The following is an 18,149-nucleotide window of genomic DNA, read 5'->3' as shown; positions in this document are numbered from 1 at the left end:
AGATCAGTTAAAAGCTGCAATTTGATAGTAAAACCATAACATAATTAAAATACAATAGAGATCAGACATGACAGATTAAAGTAGTCTCCCAAGCATTGCAGAAGCTTGCTGGAATACAAAAAGGTTCACCAGCTGTTGAACAGCAAAAGAGGGGACCACTGAAACTCATGATGTGATGTGTTGCACAGCTTCCACAAGGAAGTCTTCTCTGATCACCGCAGCCACCCTTCCACCATAGGTGCAATACAGGGAAGGACGTCTCCACCAGATCTTGGGCAGGGGACATGTTGAAAACACCTTTCTTACCTTCTTGCAGGAGAGGCCCATATTCTACTCATAGTCATACGTGCATTCACAGAAAGAGAAACAAGTGCAAAGGACCAGCAGTTGGTCTGTGGTGTGGCAAGCTCAGGAAGTGGCCCTTCCAAAGGTTTAACTTTAGTATAAAACTGACAAGGGAGTGCAAATATGTGGGAGGATCTAGAACAGGGTTTCCCATACTTGGGACTCCAGCTGTTTTTAGACTACAACTCCCATCATCCCTAGCTAGCAGGGCCCAGCGGTCAAGGATGATGGGAACTGTAGTCCAAATACAGCTGGAGACCCAGTTTTTGGAAACCCTGATCTAGGTTCAGAGGCAGCAGGGGCACCAATCTGAATAAAATGTTGGGGAACCCAGGTAAGCCCTGCCCTGCATAATCGATCACAAGATGTGGTGCACACACCTGATCTAGAAGCTAATGGCAAAATGATTGCCCATAAGTGGCCAGCCTGATGTATCTCGGTGTTCTCAAGCAGAGTGTGGAGGTGATAGCTTCTTTCTGTTTCTCCCCAGCATCTGGCATTGCAAGGTATGTTGTCTGTGAATATGGTTCTATTTTGCTATTATGGCTAACAGCTGATGGGCAAATGCATGTACGACTGACTTAATACTTTCCCAAAAGCTTTCATATCTTTGCTAAAATGTTAGTATTATCAAAAATGGCAAGCAATATCAATAACATTGCCTAAAACAGGAGTGAGGAACCTTTGGTCTTAAATGTTGTTGGTGTACAAATCCAGCTAGGCCCTGACTAGTGACCATGCTGGCTGGGGTTTATGGGAGTTGTTAAGCAACATCTAGGGGGCCAAAGGTTCCCCATCCTCATTTTAAAACGTAGGGTGTAGCAAAATATTTGGCAAGCAGTTGTCTAGATTTAAGGGTGATGTTTCTGGACTTCTTTTTTGGCATGGGTGTTTTCAGAGTTATGGAAATCTGTCATGTCCTGGAGACAGACAGGCTGGCTGCAAAATATTTAATAATATTTGCAACCTATAAAACATGTTTCTTGAAATCAAGCAAAAGCGAATAATTATTGTGGGCAGTTGCTGCAAATGATTAACTGACCCCAAAAGCGGTGCTACTTAACAAGCTTAGTAAATGCTATCAAAGAAACAGATAAGATAGATTTACAGCAAAACAATCAAGTTGCAAGACTGAATTTTGTGCCGCTGGTAAATGAGGGGATCTGAAGGTGGATGGAAGCTGTCTGCTTGAGGAGACTGTTTCAGGGAAAGGAAAGAAATATAGCTCTGCAGAGCATCATACATTTGTTTTTTCTTGCATCTTGCTGGCTGGGACAAGTGTGGCTGTATCTCCTTAGTGTGGAAAAACCCCAAAACAGCAGTGTTGAAGGAGAAGTGGAGCAAGCAGCCCAGTGTAGTATTTAGGGCTGGAATAAACAGGAGTAGTTCTTTGAAAAGTAGCTAGAACTGGAACTTATTCCTTGGTGAAAGATAGAACAGGGAATTGCTGTCTTGTCCAGGCAAGAACCAGGTGCCTGTCTGCATACAGTGGTATCTCAGGCTACAAACACCTCGGGTTACAAACACTTCAGGTTACAGACTCTGCTAACCCAGAAGTAGTACCTCGGGTTAAGAACTTTACCTCAGGATGAGAACAGAAATCGCGCCGCTGCAGCAGCGGGAGGCCCCATTAGCTAAAGTGGTTCCTCAGGTTAAGAACAGTTTCAGGTTAAGAATGGACCTCCGGAACAAATTAAGTTCTTAATCAGATGTACCACTGTATTTAATCCAGGACTCATTCAGTCCTGAGCTCTTTTACTGGATATATTTTATGAATGTTGATTTTACAACTCCTGTAACAAGCACATATATTTGAATGATCCTTTGCTTAACTGAGGTTCTCCTATAGTGTTCTGTATTTTTATTTTATGTATTTATTTTTACATTTATATTCCACCTTACCCTTTTTAGAGTTCAAGGAGACACATCATTTTCCCCATTTTACCCTCACAGCAACCCAGTGAGGTATGTTAAGCTGAGAGTGAATGGTTGGCCCAGAGTCACCCAGTGAGTTTCATGATCTAATAGGGATCTGAATCCTGGTCTCCTAGATCTTGGTCTGACACACTAACCAATACTGGCTCCTGAGGCATTTCCTAGAACAGATGTAGCCAACATGGTGCCCTCCCAGAAGTTACGGACTGCAAGTCCCATTATCCCTCACTATTGGCCATGCTGGTTGGCGCTGATGGGAACTGTAGCCCAAAACATCTGTAGGGCACTATGTTGGTTACCCCTGTTCTATAAGGTTTGCCTGTACTTTTAAGAGAAGTTGTCAGTCACATGCAGCAAGTGAGGACAGGAAGTTGCAAGATTATTGCATGGGTTGTTTAATAAAGCGCTGTTTGTGTTTGCTTTTGAAACAAAGCTTTTGAGCACCACTTTGCAAACAACAATAATGTTGCAGAACCACTCCAAAATAGGCAACATTCGATTTTCATTTGTGGTCTTGGTGATATTGATCCTTCTATTGCCATTCTGGGTGCATTAGATGAGGAATGATCTGAACCAGAAAAAAAAATCCCATCACCCAGTTTTTTTATTTTTCCAGTCTTAAGTTTTCTATGTCCCACATATGTTAGTTAGTTTTCATTTGCGTGGACAGGCGGAGTCCCCAGATCCCGAGTGGTCCCCCCTGTCATGTGGAATAACGACTCTAGACAACGTGCTATGGGATTAAATTGGCCACAACTTTATTAAATTTCAAATGTGGGTAGACCTTGGCTCAGGCATTGGGCGTTCTCCCTCCCTAGTCCCCAGCCGGTGACCTAGGGAGCATCAGGGTTATCCAGTGTGGGGGGGGGGATGGGCCGGCTCTGGAGAACATATGTTCAAGCAGAGATAGCCGCCCCCGTTACGCCGCCGCAGGGGAGAGCAATGACGACCTTTCGGCGTACGGCCAAAGCCTCCCTTCAAAAACCCCTTTAACGGGGAACCCTGGTATCGCCGCCGCAAAGAGGAAGATGGACTAAAGGATTCCGCCCAAGGCCTGATACCGCCAAAGTTGTGACGTTTTGCTACGGGAAAGGCGAAACCTGCCAATGCAGGGAAATTCCTTTCCGGCCCTTTAACAGCGACCTTATCGTAGCAGCGCCCGCATACCTGTGGAGACAGGTTAACCTGCAAAACCTATGAAGAAAAGTTAACCTGCAAAAGAAGACATTAACTGAGGGTGGGTAGGGTGGGAGAAGCTCTGGAGCCAAGTGAGGATTACCAATTAAGATCCACCCTCTATTGTGTGGGCAGGTAATCCCTCCCCTTACCTGGCCTGGTTTCCCTGGCAACGCTTCCCCCAGGTGGGATTGGACAACTCACTGGGGTAGGCGGGGACCTCCAGGTATCCCACCTGAGGGAAGGCAAAGCCTATGCTGATGGGGCCACTCCAGATCCAGGGCTGCACGCGTCCACGCAAAAGGCGCCCCCCGTTTTAAGTGGGGAGTGGTCATTGCATTCTTGTGCACACTTCTCCAAATACACACATTTTTGTAAGCTATTTCCCCTAATACAATCAGTGCTTTGCACATTATATTCAGCAATATCTGCATTTTTTGCATGCATTTTCCTCTAATATACACATTTTGTATGCACTCTTTGGTTAGAGAGCTGCATCACAAACGGAGAAGTGTGAATTTTGAATGGTTCATTCATTGGTTCATAAAGTGCAAATTTGATGGGTTTGCATTAAAATGTGGACCGAGTAAATTTCTCCCCATCCCTTGATACGAGGATCAATGAACTAATTTTCCAATCTAGTGGAAATAAAAGTCCTGTGAAGGGCACTGCAAGATAAACTGTTAGAGATGAGGGTTGTTTCTTGGTGATGAAGGGTTTCCCAGTTAGGAAAGATGTTTGTAGAGGACATCCAGGAAAGTTCTCTGGCATGAAGGCATATAAGAAGGCAGCAATTTCTGTTCCGACCTGTATTTGCCGTACAACCATTGCTGTTTCTGTTCCACAGCAGTTTGAGTGAAGGTAAAGGGACCCCTAACCGTTAAGTCCAGTCGCAGACGACTCTGGGGTTGTGGCGCTCATCTTGCTTTACTGGCCAAGGGAGCTGGCATTTGTCCGCAGACAGCTTCTGGGTCATATGGCCTCCATGACGAAGCCGCTTCTGGCGAACCAGAGCAGCGCACAGAAACGCCTTTTACCTTCCCGCTGGAGCAGTACCTATTTATCTACTTGCACTTGATGTGCTTTTGAACTGCTAGATTGGCAGGAGCAGGGACTGAGCAACGGGAGCTCACCCCGTTGCAGAGATTCGAACTGCTGACCTTCTGATCGGCAAGCCCTACACTCTGTGGTTTAGACCACAGCGCCACCCATGTCCCTTGCTGTATGATTAATACTAAGTTATTCATCTTGTTATCTTCTACTTAATGTAAGTTGCAAAGTATTTACCTAACTTACATATATTTTGATGCAAGGGACATGTCAAATCATTTTTTTCATTAATTACATGTCATTTGTGGACATTAAAAAAACAACCACAATGGTAATGTAAAAAAAATATTGATTGTATTCGCCTGACTCATTTCCATTCCTGGCCATGCAAATGGCAGCAATTTCTTCTTCCTTCTCCGTTTTAAATCTCCCACATCTATAATGATGGAAGATATTTTTTTTTGGGGGGGAGGCTAATTAATAAGTTAGTGTTCTTTATTCCCCAGTGTGAAAATGGTGTCTGCACTGATCCTCTGGAATCAGGAAGCTGAGGGTTTGAATCTCATCATATCCATAAACTTACATAGGCTGCCCCCCTACCTCAGCTTCAGTCACCCCATTTACAAAATAAGTAATATTGATTTATTTTACAGGGTTCTTTCTGGATATTGTACACTAACCGTTTTGAACAGTTGAAAGTGTTATATATAGACATAGATATTAAAGTTGTTCTTGTTGTAATGTACCTGATGAGTATGCTTACCATAGTATCCCAACATGAAGAAACCTTCGGCAGTTGTTCCTTCTCTGCAGTAGTGAATAGGTGGGCAATTGCAATACCAATTGGCTCCTTATTTCCCTTGTCACATAAATGCTATAGAGTCAACAATCATTCTTAGGTCACTAAGCATTCAAAAATAGAAGGGTTGCAGATTCCAAATACTTTGTTGCAAACAGGAAATAAACTTCTGGTTTCCCTTTTAGGAAGCCAAGTGAGCCAGTGAGATCTAAAAGCCTTGGAAGCAAAATAAAGCATATAAGAGAAAGCTCCTCATTCAAAGAATCTGGGTTGATGCTATTAAAAGGAGGCACAATATTTACAGTATTTTCCAGGCTGGTCACCCGTTCCAAGAAAAATGAAGTCAATCAGGGTTTATTTCTTGTGCAGCATGCTGCTTTAAATTGTCTGAAAACTGATTTTGCTCAGCATTGCGAGTTTGGATGTGGAATCTGAACAGTGAACAAAGTTGTTGTGAGTTTCCTGCCTGTGTACTTTTCTGGTTTCTCTTATTGCAGACAAACCCGTCCGGTGCTGAAAATAGCTCAAATGCTCCTAGAACAGTAGCTGCAGCCAGCAGCTGAAATTCTTTCATGCTCTTATCGCCCTCTCTTTTCCTCTCTATTGCAGGTTCTTGTTCTTCAGTTAAACTTAGACCTTTACAGAAGCTAAACATTAAGAAAGGACTGAGTTAACAAGATCTTGATGTACAAGAACAAAAATATTAAAATCTCCTACATCTGAAAAACAAGAAGACTCGTCTGACCGGTAATTTTCTCTCTCTGTGTGTGTGTGTGTGTGTGTGTGTTAGGGATTTACAATTTCATTCTGCATTCATAGCTGGCATTCCTTGGTCATTAATTAACATACTGTAAGAACCTGCCATAGAGAGTTGGTATTTCTTAGAGAGAGAGAGAGAGAGTGTCTTTGAAATCTCAGCAAGTTAAGGCTGTTCAGAGGCATGTGAGATTTATGCTGTGTATTGCTAAATAAATAGTAATTCAGGGAATTTAATGAAATGCTAATTTTGTTTTTTAAGAAAATAATATCTTTTTCTTATTAATTTGTTTGGTCTGGTAATTGCCTTTGGAAAGGTCTGAAGCAAACTAGTCAGTGACTTTCTTTTTAAATTGTTTGCTAGCTTTCAAGTACTTGAAACTCGGAATACTATAATTTGCTGCCATACTCCATTTCCCCTGGAAAAAAAGGGAGGGAAATAAGGGAATGTAATTGTATATTTTTGAGTTGATCTGCATTTCCTTAGTCCTTGGTATTCTGATACAGTAAATGTTCAGAATTCATTTCAGTATCTGCAGTGACAGCCGTCGCCAGCCTTCCAATGACAGCCTGAAGTGGGTATACAGGAAAAGCTTTATCTCTTCATTTTGCTGAAAATATACTTGCTATGGGTTGCTGCCACCTCCTTCTGCCTTCAGTTTATTAATCTCTTCTCAACTTTGCCTTGCAACTTGCTTCTTGAATAGCAAAAGTATATAAGTAGCTCCACTTGCCTTCCTGAAATCCTTCGGTCGTGACCCGTCCCTTTTTTTCTGTCAGACTCCTTGGTCTGACCACTGTCCAGCAATGAGGTGCAATGATGAAGGGTTAAAGCTTTGTTATGCAAATGTTATGTTGGCTTTGAAAAAAAGGCACCCACCTTAGCTGAAAGGTTGGTGGGTAGACTGCCAATTCCCAGGAAAATGTGGATGAAGGGAAGGAAATTGTTGCTAGTTATTTATATCCTGCTTTTCAAACTAGTTTTCTAAAAGAGCTTCACAATAAGAGCATAACAATAAAGCACAGTATGAAGATAAAAGCATAACAGCATTTAAAAACCAGAACAGAGAAATAAAAACAGCAGAAATCAATCATAAAGCCCTTTATGGAATTAAAATGTTTTACGAATTCATCTAAGAATAGGAAGGGTGGGCTTATTAACCTCCACCCCTTAGAGAGGGAACATCATATCAACAATGCCATCACCACTCATCCCTGGAATCTTTGACTCATCTTGTTGCTAATGATAAGCCAGAGGGTGAATCTAATGTTGATTTTAATTAAGGCTTGGGTCATTTTATATGATAAGGGGCATAACGTGCAAATCCAGAAGGGGTGTGATCTCTAGTGAAACCCATCAAAAGAAGATGACTGTTTTTCAGAAGAAGGTACCATTGAGAAAGAGCTGAAAAAGCTTAAAGATACCTTGTGTCCACCCTACAAATAGTAGTAGTCTTGTAGGTACTTCCTCTTGTTTTTGTTACTTTCACAGTTGGACAGACCTATGGCAGGGGGAGGAGAAACTGGCAAGTGCTTTGCACACCCTACTGCAGAAATATGATTATTACTTACAGGGGCAGAGCAAGGTGGGGGCAGGCCGCCCCGGGTGTCATCACCGAGGGGGGTGACATTCAGCGTCCCACCCGCCCATGACTCCTGCCTACCTGGAGCCGTCAGGGGAAGGGGGTAGTTGCACCGCTTTGTGCTGCTTCGTTTTGACAGCCCTGCGCTCCTGGGCTGCTGGAGGAGGCAGGCAGGCAGAGGATGGGAAGGAGGCAGGCAAACAAACAAACAAACAAGAGGAGGGTGGAGGGAAGGATAGAAGCAGAAGCTCTCTCAACTCAGGGCCCAAACCCTGCAGCCCCCAAAAAAGCTTAACAATTTTGGTCAATCCTTCCCTTGAAAACCTCGACAACTTCTGGCAATGATAATGGGTAGATCACAGCCAGTCTTTTTATACTGTGAGTAGATCACAGTCTCTTGGGAGTCCAACTAGATTTCAATGGGGTGGGGGGAGAGAGACAAGAAATTTTCCACACCGGGTACCACCTAACCTTGCTACGCCACTGATTACTCATTCAATTTCCTACCTGCTTTCCACCATAAACTCCTTGTGCTGGTTACAGCAATTTAAAAATACGATATTAAAATCAGTTTAAAACAAATTGCAGTCAAGAGAATAGGGTGGGTCCTACAAACATATAAGTCAGGTGTCAAAGACCAAAGTGAAAAAGTGAGTCTTCAGCATGTGGCAGGAAGCACATAATGAAGGTGCCAGATGAACCTCTGTGCAGAGGGAATTCCACAACTTTAGGTGCTACCACAAAGAATGCCCTATCCAAACCCCCAAACTTATGAAGGTGGTGGAACTGCTAAGTGGGCCTCTGCTGCAGATCTTAACATCCAAGAAGGTCGGGGGGGGGCTATAAACACTAATGTGAGCACCTGGCTGCTGCATTTTGGAGCAAACTGAAATTTTTGGGTCATCATCATGGGCAGCCCATGTAGAGTACATAACAATAATCCAGTCTGGAAGTTACCAAAGTATGGAGTATTAGTTTTCATGGAAATAAAATTTGAATTAAGGGATTTATGTGCCGAACAATGTCTTCTACATTATTATTTTCTGTTTAATATTTAAGTGACCTCACTTAGTTCACAAAAGCCAAATTACATACACTTAAAATTCTTCTCCAATTGGAACCAAGCAATGCCAAATTGAAGCCTAAAGTTGCATTTTTTAAATATATCAAACTAATATTGCTCCTGCAAATAGGGGTCTGTAACTGAAATGTTGATGTAACCTGGAATCCAAACACTATGAACACAGCACTGTAGTTCTTCTGAATGAAGGAGAAATCTCTGGAGAGGAATGGAATGTCTTTCTTTTAGTAAATATACCTCTGCATTCATAGAAAACAAGTGGTAACATTCTGTGCAGGTTTCGTCTTTGACAGTGTGTTCTTTGTTCACTCTCCAATGGTGGTGTCAAGTATGTTAGTGAAAAAGTAATACGAAATTTCCCCATTTGCATTTTTTGTTTAACTTACCTGTTTCATTCCCAGGGAACACTGTAAGCCTTCAAAAGCTCAGTGCTATGAGTAAAAGGAGTACTTGGCACAATTGACTTTGACCCATTTTGGACAATTATTCTCTGCTTCATAAACCACGGTTTATTAAGCCAGGAATGAGTGTTGAGTTGAGCACCCCTGGCTTATTTTTCTGGTTTGTTAACCAACTTTAAGACAGATTTCCCTGATTCAACCATAGCAAGGAACTCTGACTCAATATAAGCTTGATCTTTTCACTGGCATCTGATGTGAAGGGTGGGAAGAGGCAATTTCTGGCTTAATAAACTATGGCTTTATGAAGCTGGTAATAATTGTCCATACTGGGCCATTAGCTGAATAAGACTGCAATGCTATGTACTTAACCTGAACACAGAATGTACTTTTGAGTAACCATGCAGAGGATTGTAAAATGAACTGCCTCCTGTGTTTTTATAAATATTCAAATGAGAAAATGCATACATGTGTGTTTTATTAGGCTATTGACAATGAAAATGCCACCTCATCTTGGAATGTTTCTGAATTTAGTTTCCAGTATAAAATTAATACAGCACGTTGTAGAAATATTGCTTTCAAAAATGTACTGCTTCTTGAAAATCCCACCCCACTGATCTGTCCAAACCATCTAACATACGTATGGAGCTCTCTTCACCCCAAACAGCATTTTCAATAGAAAATGCAGATTCACATTAGGTACATCTTCTTCCAATTGCAGATTTGCTTCTTTCATTGACATGAATGGAGTTGCTTGTGGCTACTAGAGCCTTGTGTGCACAGTGGAGTCTGCCCTGGTCTCTGGATTTGGGTGCATGGATAGAATCCAGTTTCATAGGACTATGTCAGCATTTCCCAAACTTTGGTCTCCAGCTGCTATTTGACTACAACTCCCATCATCCCTAGCTAACAGGACCAGTGGTCAGGGATGATGGGAATTATAGCCCATCAGCTACAGCTAGAGACCCAGGTTTAGGAAACCCTGGACAACATGATTGATAAGATAGTTTGGATGGACATGGGAAGGATAGATAAAGGTCCAATGAAACCTAACAGTAGCTAGGACTCACAAGGCTTAGGGATTGCCCACACCTTTTGCCCCACTCTTTCTAGACATGGGTCCGTGAATTGCCATTTGCTCTGATTCAGCTTTAAAGAGTAGAGTTTGTGGGGGAGGGAGCTCAAAAAAAATGTATTTAGGCAAGGAGCTTAAAGCACTAGCTATGCCTGGAAAGCATGGAGGACAGGTAAGTGTGGATAAGCCCTTAGTTATGAAATATAAGTGTTAAGGGGATTAATATGGAGCATGTGCATGAATAATGAAGGATAAAATGTCTTTGAATTTAAGCATAGTGCTTTTTCCTTAGTTTAAGAAAGCAAAACCAGCTTCTTTCACATAATTTGGGGGAAAGAGCTCCCAAGTAAGTGGCTGCAACATTGAGGAAGCTTGAAACTTAGGGGGGGAAATTTAACACAAATAAAGCATTGAGGTCAAATCAATAGTTGTATAAGTTAATATAAGTTTGTATAAGCTAATAGTTAATGGAAGAGAAAATAAATGTCAGAGAGGGGAGTAACATTTGCTTACATTGAGGAATACATTGTAGGGTTCAAAATTGTGTAGAAAGAAGGGAAATCTCTTGGTTTTAAGGGGTAAGCTATATGTTACAGATCAAATGTGTGTTATGAATTCACTGGAGTGACTTTCTTAAAATGCATACAAAGAAAGCACATTCCCCCGCTGGGTTGGAGATGAAAACAAATATTATTTATGTTTTTATTTATTGTAAACTGCTCTGGGTGTTTTTTATATAGAATGGATTAAATTAATAAACTAAATGAATGGCACTAAACTTGGAAATGGAGAAGCTGGGAATTAATAAACAAAGCTAATGAAACATGTTTGGAGTGCCGCAAGGGAAAAGCAATTGTGTGTTTTGGAGCTGTGGGATTTGGAGCCAGTAAGCAGTGAGGAATGGTTTACCCAACTCCTCCTCTTTGCTGGTGCTTCATTTAAAATAATCACTCACTTTGCAGCTTGCTTGCTTGTCTGTCTTTCTGCCTGTCTGTCTATCTGAAACACCTCTTGGGGCTTCACACCTGTGCTTTTTATAAATCACAAAGTAGGGAAGGGGGAGATGTTTGATTCAGTTTGTCTTTAAAGATTAAGCTAGCCAAATCTGCACTATCTAAAACAATACACGAACCAAAACAGAAGCAGCCTAGAAAACCGCAACCTCCAAATTTTGCAAGGCACTTTTCTGGCCAAATGACATGTACAAAAATGCATATACTTGGCTAAAATGTATATATTGGTGAAGATAATGTACATTCATACATCGTATTGGGGAAAATTCTTGGCAAAAAAAATGTATATTAGGCAAAATTGCATACAAAATGTGTCTATTAGGAGAAATTTGCACTAAACTGTTGTTAAATTTTTGTGAGATATGGAAATTTGGAAAACAGAACTTAAGAATGGAAAAGTGAGAAACTGAGAGAAGCCAAAATTGACATATTCACTTACTTAGAGCCTGAAGTTTTTAGTAATTTGGAGTAAGAGCTTGCATAGGACTGACTTCTGATTACACTTGTTTAGGATCAAGGTATGAGTGTGTTTCGCAGTTCAGCTTCATAGGCATCCTACAGCCTCAGCCGGTTTTTCTTTTAGTCTGAAAAGTTCCTCATTATTAATGAATTTATTTAGTGAACTTGTGTGCTGTTTTATTGAGCCCTGGATATCGCTTCCTTAAAAAAAAAAGATTCTATCCTCCTCTTTGGTTGAATGGGGCTAAAGACAAGGAAATGACTGCTTGAGCCCTCATGCTACCTTTAAACCTTTAGGCAGCTTATCCACCTTCAAGAATCGGGGGGGGGGGTGGTAATGCCCTCTGTTGCCAGGACAGGTTTAGAAATTCCTAGGTCCACGCTCTATGGAGCAGGAGACCACTCCCCCTCCACCAGTTTATGTACCTTCCCCCAACAGGCTGTGTACAACTGGAAACTACACCTACATGAAAGCTTCCTCTGCTTATCCCTTTTAAATCCCCTCCTGGTTCTTGGAGACAGTGGTTCAAGAGAAGGTGAGGAAGCACCTGGTCTTTCACTTGCCTGACTTGCCTCTTCTTCCTCTTCCTCTTCTCACCCATTCTTTGTTCCACACTCAAGCTCTGAAACTTCCTACCCTCTGACTCTTGTCTCCTGGCCAGCCCAGTTCCTCACAAATCGCTGACTCCCTCTCCCAAGTCACACTCCAGCCTCCCTCCCCCTAGTGCACACTCATCAGCATCATGCCACTTCCTGACAGCTGGTATGGAAAAGAGAGAGAAAATGAGAATGAGAATGAATGAATATGAATTGGTATTGTGACAGGCGTATTGTAAGAGAGTATTGTTTTTCTCTTCATCTAGGGTTATTGAGGAATTGCTTTTCAGCTCATTAGTTAGGCACTTTCTTGTACATTTGTCAACACGCACACCCTTTTCATTTCTTAATTCTCTGTCACTTACTTTCTGCGGCATATCTAGAAATAACACAGAGAAAAAGAATGCAGAGGGATGGTGTTCAGCTGAATCACTCTCTGGGTTTTCAGTGATGGAAATAACGTCTAGACCACACCCTATTTGTCTGGGCTTCTGACTTCTTGTTTCTGGGTAGTCAGTTGCTGTGCATATCCTACTTTTGGCCCCACTTTTTGAGGCTCAGTCTCACCACCTACCCAGGTTCAGAAGAAGACGTGAGCATTGTCCAGTTCCCCTCTGCACAGAGCAGAACCACCTCTTGTCTACATTGATTCTAGCATAGCAGGTCTGAAATATTTTGATTTGCATACCCTCATTAGTAGATACTCAAGTGTATGATTCACACTACGCTGAATCAGTAGCAGAGCTACAGTTCGTTTTGAAACCAGAGTGCGCCCACAGTTTATTCCTACTGTCTTTTAAACAGCAGTGAAAATTACATAGTCGTGAGAGCTAGGCTGTATATTTGTAGTAAATGAGGAGCAAAATAGATTGAGTTGCAAAAGTAAAAGGGGGAGGAATCTTCTTAAGAAAACAGTTTCCAGTTCACAGATGTTCAGATGAAGCCTTCTGTTGGAGCTCTGTTTTTTCTCTTAATGTTGTTTTCAGGAAGCCATGTGTGTTTAACTAAGGGCATGTTCAGGCTTTTGCCTCAGCATATGAATGCTATATCTGTAGATGGGGCATAGGTCCTGCCCCCAAAATCCCCTTGCTTCTTGTCCCACACCCTCAGTCCTGGACCTTCCCTACATTGAGTGGGGAAGGTCTGCAAAGAGCTTTATAGTGGGTAGAACACCTTACATGAACAGGGATCTTACTCTTTACCAGGGTCCTTGATCACATGGATGGTTCTACTTGCATTCAGGCAGGAACTGAGAGGGAAGCAGTACACACATTGATGTGGGCAGCAGCTTTGCATGCATTCTCCTGTCCACCCTTTGAACATTCATGTGAACACCTGAAAACATCCTTAAGGCTTCAGGCCTATACCTACTACTCTGGGAGTAAAGGTAAAAAAAAAAAAGTAGAGAGATGTGGCTGGCGCTGTGATCTAAACCACTGAGCCTCTTGGGCTTGCCGATCGGAAGGTCAGAGGTTCAAATCCCCGTGATGGAGTGAGCTCCCGTTGCTCTGTCCCAGCTCCTGCCAACCTAGCAGTTTGAAAGCATACCAGTGCAAGTAGATAAATAGGTACTGCTGTGGCAGGAAGGTAAACAGCGTTTCCTTACGCTCTGTTTTCCATCCCGGTGTTCTGTTGCACCAGAAGTGGTTTAGTAATGCTGGTCACATGACCCGGAAAGCTGTCTGTGGACAAACGCCGACTCCCTCAGCCTGAAAAGCGAGATGAGCACCACACCCTATAGTCGCCTTTGACTAGACATAACTATCTGGGGTCCTTTACCTTACTATGGGAGTAAGCCCGTTGCATTCACTGGGGTTTACTATTGAGTAGGCATGTAAAGGATTGCACTGTAAAACTCATTTTAAAGGTTAACATACAGTAGTTCTCTGTGGATGCTGTTGTGCTGTTTCACAGCAAGTGCTAAGCTTGTTCATGCTTCACTGTGTGAAGGTTATATCCAGCACTTCTAAAAATCACTCCCTGAAAGCACGGTGCTAGTTCTCTCTCCAAGGTTTGTATGTTTTCAAATGTTAGCCTCTCATTAAATCATTAAATTATCGTTCATATTTGTCTAAACAAAGTAGCGGAACATTAAAAATACATTTGTTCTGGTAGAGCTATTTCAATTTCCCATAGACTGGCCAATGGACTTAACTTTAAATTTGGGGCATACAATTCTTCTTGCAAAATGATGGTGAACACAAAGCAGATTATTCAAAAGTGTTTATATTGCAATGCATTAATATAATAACATATATTTGGAAATATTTTATATAATTTCATTTTTTAAGTGCTGAATTGTGGAAACAGGAGTGCTCATTTGTTTAATGAACAAAACTGCCTGGCAAACAAATCATGTTGCTAAATATGGTCAAAATGATATTTGCTTGTCCTTTAAACAGAGCTAGAGATCTCTCACAACAGCGTAGTCTCTTCCCAGAAACTAACTTCTATGCCATTTCCATACTGGTTTGGAAGCCAGAACCACTAGTGTGTGTAGCCAGTCACACAGTCCTTCCCATCCAGTCACTGCCCTCTCTTACACAAGAGTCTTACACAACTGGAACACACCCAAACCCAATGTGATTCTGAGCTTCCAAATGTTAAACAAGGTGGGGGAAAGAGCTATGGAGATATGATTCCTGCACTGCTTCAATATTATAAAAAAGGGCCTTAGATTACCTACAAATGTGAGTTGTACACATTGCCTTATGTCAATATTGTCGACCACTGGGCTACACTGGGCATGTTATCCTCCATGAAACATCACTGTGGTTATTGGTGCATTAATGCAGCTGTCTGAATGGCCCTGTTTTCCCTTAAATATTTCCTTATTCATGAAACAGCTGCCATTTTGCCTTAAAGAGTGAATAACCCCATAAATAATTTTTAACCCTCTGAGGTTAATAGAAAATTGGGAAAACCCCGCTTTCTGGGGATCATAAACTAGGTAAAAGCACACCTGTTAAAACAGAACCCTGTTCTTTGAACCTCCTTATACTGCCTACCACCTGATTCCACAAAGAGTCCATTGATTTAGCTGACATTAAGAATGACAGAACTGGGTTCATTTAAAAAACACACACACACACACCACCTAGATACTCTCTAAAAGTATCCTGTTTCCACACGTATAAATACAAGGTCTTACCCAACAGTAGTTCTTAAGCAGGTTTTTTATTATTATTAATCTTGTCAGAATATCTGTCTCCAAAGTGTGCTGTGGTTTGTAGATAGCTTTACAGGATTTTTTAAAAATTTTAATTCTCATACAGATGTGAAAGATTTGTACAGCAAACCCTTAATAAACACACAAACACACACACACACACACACACACACACACACACACACACAAACACACACACACACACACAATATCATAGACGTCTCACAAGAAACAATGGAATGTTAGGGAAGGCTGGTAAATCTCTGAGCCAAGGCCATAGTGTGCCATCTTGGCTATTATTGATGGCGTTGCATTATGATATGTGCACATCAGCATGGGCCAAGCTTGTTGAAAATGATCCATACTGCATCTAAATCACCCTGTTCAATACTGTGTGTGCTTTTGGCAACACTGGCACTGCTTTTAGCAGCACCTGCATAGTGCAATGTTAGTGCTGCTGTCTGGCCAGCACTGGCTAGTTTCTGTCTAAGTTACGGATAGGACTTAGCTGAGTTGTTTGCACCACTTAACAGTGGGAGCCACAAAATTCAAAATACGAAACCCACGTGTCATCTGAAGGATCTTCAGCTTTCCACACCTTATCGTAGCTGCCTTCAGGCATTCAGGGTGAATGCAAGAGGGGACCTCGCATGTAAAAGCAACCAAGCCCCGCCCCACAGACACCTGTGTGCACATTGGCTATGCCCCCCACCAGCCAAAGGGGAAATCTGTGTCTGACTGTGTGGATGTATGAGGGCAATGCCCCTTACACAGGGCCATGAATGCTGATCAGCGTGGGTTTCTGACCTCATGGAGTGAGCCCTGCTTACATCTGCACGCACATAGACCCTCGAAAGACTGACTGTGACAGCATGTCAGTCAGGGGGTGTGACTGGTGTAGGTGTCTAGAGGGTAGGTAAGGGTGTAGACTAAGAGTTAAAGCTCTCACCAAGCCCTGATCCAACTTCAGTTCCTGCTGCTATTAATTATTATTTTTAAATAATTAAATGGAGCATTAAGTGGGATATGCACAGGTGAAATGAGGTCTACTCGCACAATGGAGTTTTCCCCGTCCTCCCCCCACACACACACACACACCATGCCCCCCAAACCTGGGTTTTCCCCCAACCCTCCATAGCAGGCTTAGAGGGCACAAGGAGAGGAGAGAGGGGAATCTCATTGCACAAGTGGCCCTTGTTCCACTTGCACAACAGCTTAGTTGAATCCAGCCTAATGGCTCATCCATGAACTTTCATTCTTAATTGCCACCCTGCGCACACACAAACACACAGAGACAGTATTGGGATAAACTTATTAATCTATCTCACAGATGTATTGTAAGAATTATTGATATGTGTATGTGTGAATGTTGAAAAGCACTGTGTAAGCCCTGTGCATGATTTGCTGTCAAATACCTAAAGATCTGAAACGGTTGTACCTGCTGCATCAATGCAGTGTAAACTTTTAAGGAATTGACTTAATGCAGTTGTATATATATATAAAGCCTGCTCTGTTCCTGATATTTAATAAACATTCAGTCTGTTAGGAAAGTAAGCCGCCTCTTGTGACAGCCATAGGTTTCTGTTAGCCTTAAAGTAGAAGAATGTGTACTTAACAATTATACAACTCAGTACTTTGAGATCTGACAAAGTGTGGCAGTTTCTTCTCATTTAGCTAAAATGCATGCTGTGCTGTAGAGAGGTCTTCTCAGTGATAAGCCTCACAGCTTGGTGACTGAAACTGACAAGAGGGAGTGAAAGTAGAATATTCAAGCAGTATTTTTAGTGCCTTATGCTGGGTTTGTATTATATTGGTACGTGACCCCATGTGCATCCAGTCATTGCATTTAATTCACCTAAGGGCAAACAGATGTTCCGAAAGTCTGTTGGCAGCTAAGCCACTTCTTGTCTATCGACATAACATTGTAAATGATAGCAGGTTGTGCAATTTATGGCCTGGCAAATCTCTGTTTGTAGTCATGAACAACCATATTGTTTAGCTTCAACCATAGGCACCCCTTGGTCCATGGCAGCTGGTGATCATGGACCTGAGAATGGAGAAGCAACACTGGCTTGTCAGAATAGGCACAACTTGCAACTGGGAGGCCCACAACAGAATGCAGAGACATCCAACGTCAAAATATGAAATAATTATATGGAGATCTTATACTGAAAGGGGGTGCAGCAGGGCCGGCCTACCCATGAAGCAGGCAAGGTGACTGCCTCGGGTGGCAGGATCCACAGGAGCAGCAGATCTACCCTCCAGGGAATTCATTGTCGTCGTCTTCTTCTTCTGCTGCTGCTGCTGCCGCCACTGCTGCAGAGGAGCAACAACTAGGGTGCACTCCTTGGAAGTCAGATCTGAGCATTCTCAGCAGTCCCCCCACCCCCACCCATACCACCTCTATAGTAGCCTCTTGGCAAATAGAAGGAGCTGCTGTTCTCCTCCCACTCTTGTTCCCGATGTAGATCATTATTGTCCCCTTGTTCCTGTAGTAGATCTTCACTCATCCCTGATATGGGTGCACCATTTTGTGGTTTGCCTCGGGTGTCAAAATGTATTGGGTTGGCCCTGGAATGCAGTCTATCTGAAGCACGCAGTATAGGGGAATAAAACAGTGCTCTGTTCATCTACACCAGCCTTCCCCAGCCTGGTGCCCTCCAGATGTTTTGGATACCAATCCATCAGACCTGGCCCCCAGCACTGTGCTAGT

General features: G+C 42.4%; 1 protein-coding gene across 35 annotated transcripts in view; it reads left to right on the top strand.

The window, feature by feature from the left end:
- Window positions 1–18,149, top strand: part of SORBS2 (sorbin and SH3 domain containing 2) — a gene marked incomplete at its 3' end in the record, with an annotated part of 187,956 nt that overhangs the window by 29,594 nt on the left and 140,213 nt on the right. For all 35 annotated transcript variants that reach the window (XR_013842222.1, XR_013842223.1, XR_013842224.1 and 32 more), the window contains one exon: window positions 5,915–6,052. The remainder of the gene's footprint in view (window positions 1–5,914; window positions 6,053–18,149) is intronic.

Source organism: Podarcis cretensis, assembly GCF_951804945.1.
Source record: "Podarcis cretensis genome assembly, chromosome: 9".
NCBI classification, from domain to species: domain Eukaryota; kingdom Metazoa; phylum Chordata; class Lepidosauria; order Squamata; family Lacertidae; genus Podarcis; species Podarcis cretensis.
This window is presented reverse-complemented; position numbering and strand designations above follow the sequence as displayed.